The following is a 13,121-nucleotide window of genomic DNA, read 5'->3' as shown; positions in this document are numbered from 1 at the left end:
TTGAAGACGAAGAATTTTTTAGACTTGATATGAATCTTACGTACAAATTTCTTTCTAGAAAACGTATTGTTGTATGTGTTTTCCTGAATTATATATTATTAATTATGGTATAATTTCCCCAATTTGCATTATAGAAATTTTATGAAAACTATGTGAATTAAACTGTTAGTGATGCTACTGCATGTGCTGTGTGTGTGTGTGTGTGTGTGTGTTCAGAAAGTAAGCAGAACAGCAAAATATAGCAAAATTACTGGCCATCAAGAGAAAGATACTGAGTCCCTATCATCCTTCTTATACCACAAATAATCCAATCCATAAGAATATAAGAGATTTGAGAACTTCCTTGTCATATTCTTATAAAAGATGTTCAACCAAAAGGAACAGCAGCTATTGGGTGTTATATATTATACAAGTCAGTTTCAACAATAACAAAAGAAAGTTCTTACCATTGTACTTTGTTGTTAGCAATACCCATGTAGCAAGTCTTATTAGCAAAGAGTGACTGCAGAAAGCACTGTGTGGCTGGGACTTGCTGAAGAAGTAAGCATCCTGATGGGTCTTGAAACTGTAAAGACTTCTCACATGCTGCCAGCTCTCAAGACTCTCTCAATCTGCTTCAGGGAAAATGCCAAAATTGGTTTGTAGGCAATGAATGCAGAAATACAAGTGGAAATGAATAGAATATCCTGTTATCTTTAAAGATGGTTACAGTGTGCCATCAACATATTTCTAGAATCCAAGGTTTAAGGAACAAACGTGTTTCAAGTGATGGAGATAGAACAAAACACTGGAATGTTTCAGAGACATACATTTCCCCAGTTGTGATATTTGTATGACAGCGAATACAGTGCTCATTTCATAGTGTCAACCTCCGTTTCTACCATTTTAAAAGACCTTTTTAGTTTGAAATTATGTTAGATTTACGGAAGAATTAAGAACACAGTACAGTGAGTTCACATATCCCCTTCTTAAGTTTCCCCAGTGTAGTATAACCATAGTTTAATGGTTGAAACCAGGAAATTAACATGGGTACAACACTGTTAACTAAAATACAAGCTTTATTCAGATTTTTCTCATTTTCCCACGAAAGTCTTTTTTTCCGTTCCAGGATTCAATCTGGAATTCTACAGTGCATTTAGTTGAAATGTCTCCACACTCTGCTCCAAACTGTTGTTTCTCAGTCTTTCCTTTCCTGCCTTTCAGGACTTCAAAGCTTTTGCATAGAACTAAATTACTATCTAATTTACCTAATTTGTAGAATCTATCTCAATTTTGTTTGTCTCACGCTTGCTCATGATAGGAGTGAGTTTTGTATTTCTATTGGGAAGGATAGTACAGAGATGACGTATGCTTCTCAAGGCACCTTATCAGGAGGGTGCATAGTGCCACCTGTCAAAACATCTTATTACCTGTGATGTTAGCTTTGAGCCCTTGGTTAACATGGTGTCTGTCAGAGTTCTCCCCTGTGACGTTACTATTCTGGAAGACATAATTTGGGGTGCAAATATCCTTTTGCTCCTTAAAACTTCACTCAAAATTTCAGCATCCATTCATGAATCTTGCCTGAAACAATTATAACTGTAGTGCTATAATGGTAATTTTTTATTTACCACCTTTTTTCTAGAATTACTAATTGGATTCTTCTGTAAGGAAGTGCTATCTCCTGTCTGCCATTTGTTTGTTTATATCAAGATAAATACTTATTCTCTTTTTTGTCTTCCTATATGATGGTAGCAGGTAATTTTTTAAGACTGTATTTTTTAAAAGCAGTCTTAGCTTCACAGCAAAATTCAGAGCAAGATAAAGAGACCTCTCATCCATTCCCCACCACCACACATACACATCCTCCACCAGAAAGGCACACTTTTTATAACTGATGAAACTATATTGGCATATGATTATAACCCATAGTCAACAGTTAATATTAGGGTTTCTTATTGGAGTTGTGCATTTAGTGTACATGGACAAATGTATAACAGCATGAATCTACCATAATAATATCATACAGAGTAGTTTTATTGCCCTAAATATCCTCTGAGCTCTGCCTGTTCATCCCACCCTCCTTCCAAGCTCCTGGCCACAACTGATAGGTTTACTGTCTCCATAGTTTTGCCTTTTGCAAAAAATCATGTTGTTGAAATCATATAGTATGCAGCCTTCTCAGATTAGTCTCTTTCCCTTAGTAATCTATGCTTACATTTGCTTCTCACCTGTTCATGGCTTGAGAGCTCATTTCTTTACAGCACTAAATAATATTCCATTGTCTGAATCGACCACAGTTTATTTATTCATTCACTATTAAAAGACATCTTGTTGAACTAATTTACACTCTCACCAACAATGTAAAAGCGTTCCTATTTCTCCACATCCTCTCCAGCATCTGTTGTCTCCAGATTTTTTAATGATCGCCATTCTAACTAGTGTGATGTGGTATCTCAATGTAGTTTTGATTTGCATTTCTCTAATGACCAGTGATGATGAGCATTTTTTCATACATTTGTTAGCCTCATGTATGTCTTCTTTTGTAAAGTGTCTGTTCATATCCTTTGCCCACTTTTGAATGGGTTTGTTTGTTTCTTTCTTGTAAATCTGTTTTAGTTCTTTGTAGATTCTGGGTATCAGCCCTTTGTCAGATAGGTAGACTGCAAAAATTTTTTCCCATTCTGTTGGTTGCCAATTCACTCTAATGACTGTTTCTTTTGCTGTGCAGAAGCTGTGGAGTTTGATTAGGTTCCATTTGTCTATTTTGGCTTTTGTTGCCAATGCTTTTGGTGTTTGATCATGAAGTCCTTGCGGACACCTGTGGCCTGAATGGTTTTGCCTAGATTTTCTCCTAGGGTTTTTATGGTGTTAGGTCTTATGTTTCAGTCTTTAATCCATCTGGAGTTAATTTTAGTGTAAGGTGTCAGGAAGGGGTCCAGTTTCTGCTTTCTGCACATGGCTAGCCAATTTTCCCAACACCATTTAGTAAACAGGGACTCCTTTCCCCATTGCTTGTTTTTGTCAGGTTTGTCAAAGACCGGATGGTTGTAGATGTGTGGTGTTGCCTCCAAGGCCTCTGCTCTGTTCCATTGGTCTATATCTCTGTTTTGGTACCAGTACCATGCTGTTTTTATTACTGTAGGCTTGTAGTATAGTTTGAAGTCCAGTAGTGTGATGCCTCCTGCTTTGCTTTTTTTGCTTAGAATTGACTTGGCTATGCAGGCTCTTTTGGTTCCATATGAAGTTTAAGGTGGTTTTTTTCCAGTTCTGTGAAGAAGATCATTGGTAGCTTGATGGGGATAGCATTGAATCTGTAAATTACTTTGAACAGTATGGTCATTTTCATGATATTGATTATTCCTAACCATGAACATGGACTGTTTCTCCATCTGTTTTTGTCCTCTCTTATTTCGTTGAGCAGTGGTTTGTAGTTCTCCTTGAAGAGGTCCTTTACATCCTTTGTTAGTTGTATTCCCAGGTATTTTATTCTCTTTGTAGCAATTGTAAATGGCAGTTCATTCTTGATGTGGCTCTCTTTAAGTCTATTATTGATGTATAGGAATGCTTGTAATTTTTGCACTTTGATTTTGTATCCTGAGACTTTGCTGAAGTTGCTTATTAGTTTAAGGAGATTTTGGGCTGAGATGATGGAGTCTTCTAGATACACAATCATGTCGTCTGTTATTTCAACCATTGTGGAAGACAGTGTGGTGATTTCTCAAGGACCTAGACATAGAAATTCCATTGGACCCAGCAATCTCATTACTGGGTATATATTGAAAGGATTATAAATCATTCTACTATAAGAACACATGCACACGAATGTTCATTGCAGCACTGTTTACAATAGCAAAGACCTGGAACCAACCCAAATGCCCATCAATGATAGACTGGACAGGGAAAATGTGTCACATATACACCATGGAATACTATGCAGCCATCAAAAACGATGAGTTTGTGTCCTTTGTAGGTACATGGGTGAACCTGGAAACCATCATTCTCAGCAAACTGACATAAGAACAGAAAATCAAACACCTCATGTTCTCACTCATAGGTGGGTGTTGAACAATGAGAGCACATGGACACAGGGAAGGGAACATCACACACTGGGGTCTGTAAGGAGGAAATAGGGGAGGGACAGCAGGGGGTGGGGGAGTTGGGGAGAGATAGCATGGGGAGAAATGCCAGATATAGGTGATGAGGAGGAAGGCAGCACATTACACTGCATGTGTGTACCTATGTGACAATCTTGCATGTTCTTCACATGTACCCCAAAACCTAAAATGCAATAAAAAATTTTGAGAGAAAAAAATAAATAATAAAAGACATCTTGTTTGCTTCAAAGGTTTCACAATTATAAATCAACTTGCTATAAACATCTGTGGGCAGATTTTACGTAGACACAGCTTTTAACACCTTTGAGTAAATACCACGAAGTATCATTGCTGGATCATATGGTAAGAATGTGTTTAGTTCTGTAAGAAATTGCTAAACTGTCTTCCAAAGTGGCTGTACTATTTTGCATTTCTACCAGCAATAAACGAGAACTTCTGTTGCTCCACATTCTTGCCAGTACTTGGTGTTGTCAGTGTTCTAGATTTTGAATGCTCTAAGCATGCAGCACTATCTCATTTTGTTTTAATTTGCATTCCCCTCATGACATGTGATATCATATGGAATATCTTTTCGTATGCTTACTTGCCATCTATATCATCTTTGGTGAAGTGTCTGTTAAGGTCTTTGGCCCGTTTTTTAATTAGTCGTTTGTTTTCTTATTGAGTTTTAAGAGTTCTTTGAATAATTTTGTTAATAGTTCTTTAACAGAGATATGGTTTCTCCCAATATGTGGCTTCTCTTGACAGTCTTTTTTGCAGAGTGAAATTTTTTATTTTAATGAAGTCCAGATGATCAATTCTTTCTTTCATGGATTGTGCCTTTGGCGTCTTATGTAAAACGCCATCACCAAGTCCAAGGTAATCTACATTTACTTGATGTTATCTTTTAGGACATTTATAATTTTGCCCTTCACATTTAGGTCTGTAATCCATTTTGAGTTAGTTTTTGTGAAGAGTGTGAGGTCTGTGTCTAGCTTTTTTTTTTCTTTTTTTAAGATGTGGATGTCCAGTATTCCAGCACTGTTTGTTGAAAAGGTGATATTTCCCCAATGTATTGCCTTTGTTACTTTGCCTGTATTTTAGTGTTATAATAGTGAATTTATATTACCACCTTCCTTCTACAGTTATTAATTGGAACCCTTCTGTAAATACATGTTAACTGTTGATTACCATTTGTTTATTTATTCAGTTGCTTATCTGTATCAATATGGACTCACTGATACTTATTTTATTCTTTGAGTTAACTTCAATTACGTTTAACTAATTTATGTTGGTTTTATAATTCCAGAGTTAAAGATACCTAAACTAGTAGAATCCCATGTGAATTCTTAAGTCAAAATTCTGAAAGCCAGTGTAGCCCCAATAACATAAAAGAATTCTTTAAAGAGTTCTTTCCTGGCTGGGCATGGTGGCTCATGCCTGTAATCCCAGCAGCCACCATTGCTGAGGCTTGAGCAGGCAGTTTTACTCTCACAGTGTAAGCAAAGCCACTGGGAAGTTCAAACTGGGCAGAACCCTTCACAGCACAGCAAGCCTCTGTAGCTAAACTACCTGTCTAGACTCCTCCTCCCTGGGCAAGGCATCTCTGAAAAAAAGGAAGCACTACAGTTAGGGACTTATAGATAAAACCCCCATCTCCCTGAGAGAGAGTACCTGGGGAAAGGGGTGACTGTGGGTAGAGCTTCAGTAGACGTAAACATCCCTGCCTGACAGCTCTGAAGGGAGCAGTGGATCTCCTGCCACAGCATTTGAGCTCTGATAAGGGACAGACTGCCTCCTTAAGTGGGTCCCTGACCCCCATGTATCCTGACTGGAAGACAACTCCCAGTAGGGGCTGACAGACACCTCATACAGGAGAGCTCTGGCTGGCTTCTGGTGGGTGCCCCTCTGGGAAAACCTTCCAGAGGAAGGAACAGGCAGCCATTTTTGCTGTTCTGCAGCCTCCAGTGGAGATACCCAGGCAAACAGTCTGGAGTGGACCTTGAGCAAACTCCAGCAGACCTGCAGCAGTGGGGCCAGACTGTTAGTAGGAAAACTAACAAACAAAAAGGAATAGCATCAACATCAATAAAAAGGTGGTCCACTCAGAGATCCTATCTGAAGGTCACCAATATCAAAGACCAAAGGTAGATAAATCCATGAAGATGGGGAGAAAACAGCACAAAAAGGCTGAAAATTCCCAAAACCAGAAAGCCTCTTCTCCTCCAAAGAGTCACAGCTTCTCACCAGCAAGGTAGCAAAACTGGATGGAGAATGAGTTTGATGAATTGACAGAAGTAGGCTTCAGAAGGTGGGTAATAACAAACTCCTCCAAGCTAAAGGAGCATGTTCTTACCCAATGCAAGGAAGCTAAGAATCTTGAAAAAATGTTAGATAAATTGCTAACTAGAATAACCAGTTTAGAGAAGAACAAAAATTATCTTACAGAGTTGAAAAACACAGCACAAGAACTTGGGGAAGCATACATAGTATCAATAGCTGAATCAATCAAGCAGAAGAAAAGATATCAGAGATTGAAGATCAAATCAATGAAATAAAGTGAGAAGACAAGATTAGAGAAAAGAGAGTGAGAAGAAACAAGCAAAGCCTCCAAGAAATAGGGGATTATGTAAAAGACCAAATCTACATTTGTTTGCTGTACCTGAGAGTGACAGTGATGGGGAGAATGGAACTGACTTGGAAAATACTCTTCAGGATAACACATAACATATTGCTATGTGTTATTCACACTTAACAATATTAACCTTAAATGTAAATGGGGTAAATGTCCAAATTTAGGAAGACTTCCCCAACCTAGCAAGGCAGACCAACATTCAAATTCAGAAAATTCAGAGAACACACAGAGATACTTCTCAAGAAGAGCAACCCCAAGACACATAATTGTCAGATTCACCAAGGTTGAAATGAAGGAAAAAATGTCAGGAAAAGCCAGAGAGAAAGGCGAGATTGCCCACAAAGGGAAGCCCATCAGATTCACAGCAGATCTCTTGGCAGAAACCCTACAAACCAGAAGAGAGTGGAGACCAATATTCAACATACTTAAAGAAAGAATTTTCAACCAAGAATGTCATATCCAGCCAAACTAAGCTTTATAAGCAAAGGAGAAATAAAACCCTTTACAGGCAAGCAAATGCTGAGAGATTTTGTCACCACTAGGCCAGTCTTACAAGAGCTCCTGAAGGAAGCACTAAACATGGAAAGGAACAACTGGTACTAGCCACTGCAAAAACATTCCAAAGTGTAAAGACCATCAATGCTATGAAGAAACTGCATCAACTAATGGGCAAAATAACCAGCTAGCATCATAATGACAGGATCAAATTCACACATAACAATATTAACCTTAAATGTAAATGGGCTAAATGCCCCAATTAAAAGAAACAGACTGGCAAATCAGACAAAGAGTCAAGATCCATTGGGCTACTTACTGTATTCAGGAAACCCATCTCATGTGCAAAGACACACATAGGCTCAAAATAAAGGGATAGAGGGACATTTACCAAGCAAATAGAAAGAAAGAAAAAAAAAGCAGAGGTTACAATCCTAGTCTCTGATAAGACAGACTTTAAACCAACAAAGATCAAAACAGACAAAGAAGGGCATTACATAATGGTAAAGGGATCAATGCAACAAGAAAAGCCGACTATCCTAAATACATATGCACCCAATACAGGAGAAACCAGATTCATAAAGCAAGTTCTTAGAGACCTAAAAAGAGACTTAGACCCCCACACAATAATAGTAGAAAACTTTAACTCCCCACTGTCAACACTAGACAGATCAATGAGACAGCAAATTAACAATGATGTCTAGGACTTGAACTCAGCTCTGGACCAAGTGGACTTAATAGACATCTGCAGAACTCTTCACCCCAAATCAACAGAATATACATTCTTCTCAGCACCACATCACACTTATTCTAAAATTGACCGCATAATTGGAAGTAAAACAGTCCTCAGCAAATGCAAAAGAAGAGAAATCATAACAAACAGTCTCTGAGATCACAGGGCAATCAAATTAGAACTCAGGATTAAGAAACTCACTCAAAACTGCATTACTACATGGGAAGTGAACAACCTGCTCCTGAAAGACTACTGGGTTAATAATGAAATTAAGGCAGAAATAAAGATGTTCTTTGAAACCAGTGAGAACAAAGACATTATAAACCAGAATCTCTGGGACATGTTTAAAACAGTATGTAGAGGGAAATTTATAGCACTAAATCTCCACAGGAGAAAGCAGGAAAAATCTAAAATCAACATTTTAACATCACAATGAAAACAAATGGAGAAGCAAGAGCAAAAAAAATTCAACAGCCAGCAGAAGACAAGAAGTAACTTAAAATCAGAGTGGAACTGAAAGAGACAGAGACCTGAAAAACCCTTCAAAAAAATCAATGAATCCAGGAACTGTTTTTTTTTTTTTAATATCAATAAAATAGATAGACAACTAGCCAGACTAATAAAGAAGAAAAGAGAAAAGAATCAATTAGTTACAATAAAATATGATAAGGGGGATATCACCACCAATCCCACAGATATACAAATTACCATCAGAGAATACTATAAACCACCTCTATGCAAATAAACTAAAAAATCTAGAAGAAATGGAAAAATTCCTGGACACATACACCCTCCCAAGACTGAACCAGGAGGAAGTCAAGTCCCTGAAGAAACCAATAACAAGTTCTGAAATTGAAGCAACAATTAGCAGCCTACCAACCAAAAAAATTTCTGATGAACATTGATGCAAAAATCCTCAATAAAATACTGACACTGAATCCAGCAGCACGTCAAAAAGTTTGTCCGCTATGAGGAAGTTGGCTTCATCCCTGAGATGCAAGCCTGATTCAACATACACAAATCAATAAAAGTATCCATCACATAAACAGAACCAATGACAAAAACCACATGATTATCTTAATAGATGCAGAAAAGGCCTCTGACAAAATTCGACAAGGTTTCATGCTAAAAACTCTCCAATAAACTATGTATTGTTGGAATGTATCTCACAATAATAAGAGCTATTTATGACAAATCCATAGCCAATATCATACTGAATGGGCAAAAGCTAAAAACATTCCCTTTGAAAACTGGCACAAGATATGAATACCCTGTCTCACCACTCCTACTCAAGATAGCATTGGAAGTTCTGGCCAGGGCAATCAGGCACGAGAAAGAAAAAAAGGATATTCAATTAGGAAAAGAGGAAGTCAAAATGTCTCTGTTTGCAGATGGCAGGATTGTATATTTAGAAAACCAATAATCTCAGTCCAAAATCACGATCAGCTGATAAGTAACTTCAGCAAAGTCTCAGGATACAAAATCAATGTGCAAAAATCACAGGCATTCCTAAACAGCAATAACAGACAAACAGAGAGCCAAATCATGAGTGAGCTCCCATTCACAATTGCTACAAAGGGAATTAAATACCTAGGAATACAACTTACAAGGGACATGGAGAGTCTCTTCACAGAGAACTACAAACCACTGCTCAAGGAAATAATAGAGACACAAACAGATGGAAAAAAATTCCATGCTCATGAATAGGAAAAATCAATATTGTAAAAATGACCATATTGCCCAAAGTAATTTATAGATTCAATGCTATCCCCATCAAGCTACCACTGACCTTCTTCACAGAATTGGAAAAAACTACTTTAAATTTCATATGGAACCCAAAAAGAGCCTTCATAAACCAAGACAATCCTAAGCAGAAAAAACAATGCTAGAGGCATCATGCTACCTGACTTCAAACTATACTACAAGGCTACAGTAAGAAAAAAAGCATTGTGCTGATGCCAAAACAGAAATATAGACCAACGGAACAGAACAGAGGCCTCAGTAATTACACATCTACAACCATCTGGTCTTTGACAAACCTGACAAAAAACAAGCAATGGAGAAAGGATTCCCTATTCAATAAAAGGTGCTGGGAAAACTGACTAGCCATATACAGAAAGCTGAGCTGGATTCCTTTCTTACACTTTATACAAAAATTAACTGAAGATGGATTAAAGACTTAAATGTAAGACCTAAAACCATAAAAACCCTAGAAGAAAACCTAGGCAATACCATTCAGGACATAGGCTTGGGCAAGACTTCATGACTAAAACATGAAAAGTAATGGCAACACAAGCCAAAACAGACAAGAAGGATCTAATTAAACTAGAGCTTCTGCACAGCAAAAGCTCTTTAAAAATGGGAGAAAATTTTTGCAATCTATCCATTTGACAAAGAGCTAATACCGAGAATCTACAAAGAACTTAAACAGATTTACAAGAAAATAACAACCCCATCAAAAAGTGGGCAAAGGATATGAACAGACACTTCCCAAAAGAAGACATTTATGCAGCCAGCAAACATATGAAAAAAGTTCATCATCACTGATCATTAGAGAAATGCAAATCAAAACTACATTGAGATACCATCTCATGCCAGTTACAATGACAATCATTTAAAAGTCAGGAAACAACAGATGCTGGAGAGAATGTGGAGAAATAGGAATGCTTTTACACTGTTGGTGAGAGTGTAAATTAGTTCAACCATTGGGGAAGACAGTGTGGCAATTCCTTAAGGATACAGAAATAAAAATACCATTTGACCTGGTAATCCCATTACTGGGTATATACCCAAAGGATTATAAATCATTCTACTATAAAGACACATGCACATGTATGTTTATTGTAGCACTGTTCACAATAAAAAAGACTTGGAACCAATCCAAATGCCCAGCAATGATAGACTAGATAAAGAAAATTGGCACATATACACCATGGAACACTATGCAGCCATAAAAAAAGATGAGTTCATGTCCTTTGCAGGGACATAGATGAAACTGGAAACCATCATTCTCAGCAAACTAACATGAGAACAGAAAACCAAACACCACATGTTCTCACTCATAAGTGGGAGTTGAACAATGAGAACACATGGACACAGGGAGGGGAACATCACACACCGGGGCCTGTCAGGGGTGGGGAGCAAGGGGAGGGAAAACATTATGAGAAATACCTAATGTAGATGATGGGTTGATGGGTGCAGCTTATCACCATGGCATATGTATACCTATGTAACAAATCTGCACATTCTGCAGATGTATCCCAGAACTTAAAGCTAAAAAAAAAAGAAAGAAAGAAAGAAAGAAAGAAAGACAAAAACACATGAAGGGCTTTGCCTGAATTTACTCAGGTAGTTACAGTTGAATGACTAAGATGGAAAGTTACATGCTTTGTCAGCATTCCAAAGATGAATTTCTGTATCTATTATAAGATTTTTATGATATGAAATATTTTCTTTTCTGCTAATGCCCTACTGCTGCGTATATTCAAACCATTCAAACTACTTTCTCTAAGGCAATTTTTTAAAGAACTAATAAAAATTCTGCATTTAGATTCTAGGCCAGAAGTCTGCCTGTAGTGGGAAAGAAAAGGTGGAAGAGTCATTCATTGCCATTCTCCAGAAATTTTAGAAGATAGTACACTTTTAAATCTTCTTGGAAACTCTAGATAATAGGCAGCCAATATTACAAATATAGGTCAAACAAGAGACATTAATTAAAATAATCATTTAGGAAACAATATTACTGTTATTATTAATTTAACTTCTAAAACAATTTATAGATTTTACTTTTTATCACCTAGCAAGAAGAATGGAGAAAGATTTTATTAGAAGGCCACAGTTCATATACATCATTTTCTACGATACTAACATGCATCAACTCTCAAAACTCTATCACTTTCATTGTAGTAAACACACAGCTTTTGGCAAGTCTGTATGTGGTGGCGTTGAGAACTTGGTGGTATCCTTATAAGCTCATAAAACTACTGTGTATAAACGTAAAGAGTAAGTAAGTAACATAAAGGGATTGGTGAAATTAAGTGAAAAAATGAACAAAATGTGTACATAAGGTGTAAATATTGAGGTCAAGGGTGCAGCTTCACACTTAGAATAACCTTAGGGAGATGTGCACTAATTCTACAATGTTATGCTTAATTGTGGTCTAACTTTAAGTGCCCTGACATTTCTGGTAAATGCCAAGTCATCTGAACAACTCAAGCAAGCAATCGAAACCTTGAGAAGAAAGTCAACAGTTAGCACTGCTATTCAATTTTTTCATGACCCAGGACAAATCATTAGGTCTCTCTGTACCTAAGTTCTTAAACTCTGTATCTGTAAAATTGAAATTACAATCCCAAATGGCTTCTCAATATTGTTGTGAAAGTTATCCAGTAAGAGCGATGGCATTTTGAAACACTGAATAGGTTCTCCAGTAACAAAGTCAAATGTCAGTATCTGTTCCCAAGAAATACAGATATTCCCTTCTGAGAGATTTTCTTTTCTTATTTACTATATTTTAAGTTCTGGGGTACATGTGCAGAACGTGCAGGTTTGTTACATAGATATACATGTGCCATGGTGGTTTGCTGCATCCATCCCTCCATTATCTACATTTGGTATTTCTCCTAATGTTAGCCCTCTGCAATCCCGCCACCCCCTGCTCTCCCTTCCCAGCCACCCGCCACATCCCAATTATTTGTCCTGAAAGTTTTCAGCAGTCACTAATCTAGAAGGAGAATATCAGACTGATATTTTGGACTTCCATTTCTGTTTTATTCTCTTACAAATTAAATGCTGCTTTCATGTAGCAGTTCTCAGTGAGGCTTGACCGGTGATATATGATCTACCCACATCCACACATCCATTCTTGCCTTTCCAAATTAGTCTCCAAATTGCAGCCAAAATGATCTTTTTAAAGCACAGGTCTAAAGATGTCACTCCCTTTTTTTAAAGCCCTTGAATGGCTTCCCTTTGTAATGGAATGGCTTAATGGTCTACAAGACTGTCTGTGGTCTTAACACTTACATTCCACCATCGTCTAAAACTCTCCCCACCTGTCTTCTCTGTCTCTTCATCCCACTCTTTCCCTTCCCAGGGTCACGATCTCACACACACTTCCCTTCTGCCCTCTCTGAGTTTCATGCCCACTCACTCTCTTGGGGGATCATTTTCTTACAAATGTCTA

Source organism: Saimiri boliviensis, chromosome 5 (assembly GCF_048565385.1).
Source record: "Saimiri boliviensis isolate mSaiBol1 chromosome 5, mSaiBol1.pri, whole genome shotgun sequence".
Lineage (NCBI taxonomy): Eukaryota > Metazoa > Chordata > Mammalia > Primates > Cebidae > Saimiri > Saimiri boliviensis.
Note: the sequence above shows the minus strand (reverse complement) of the source record.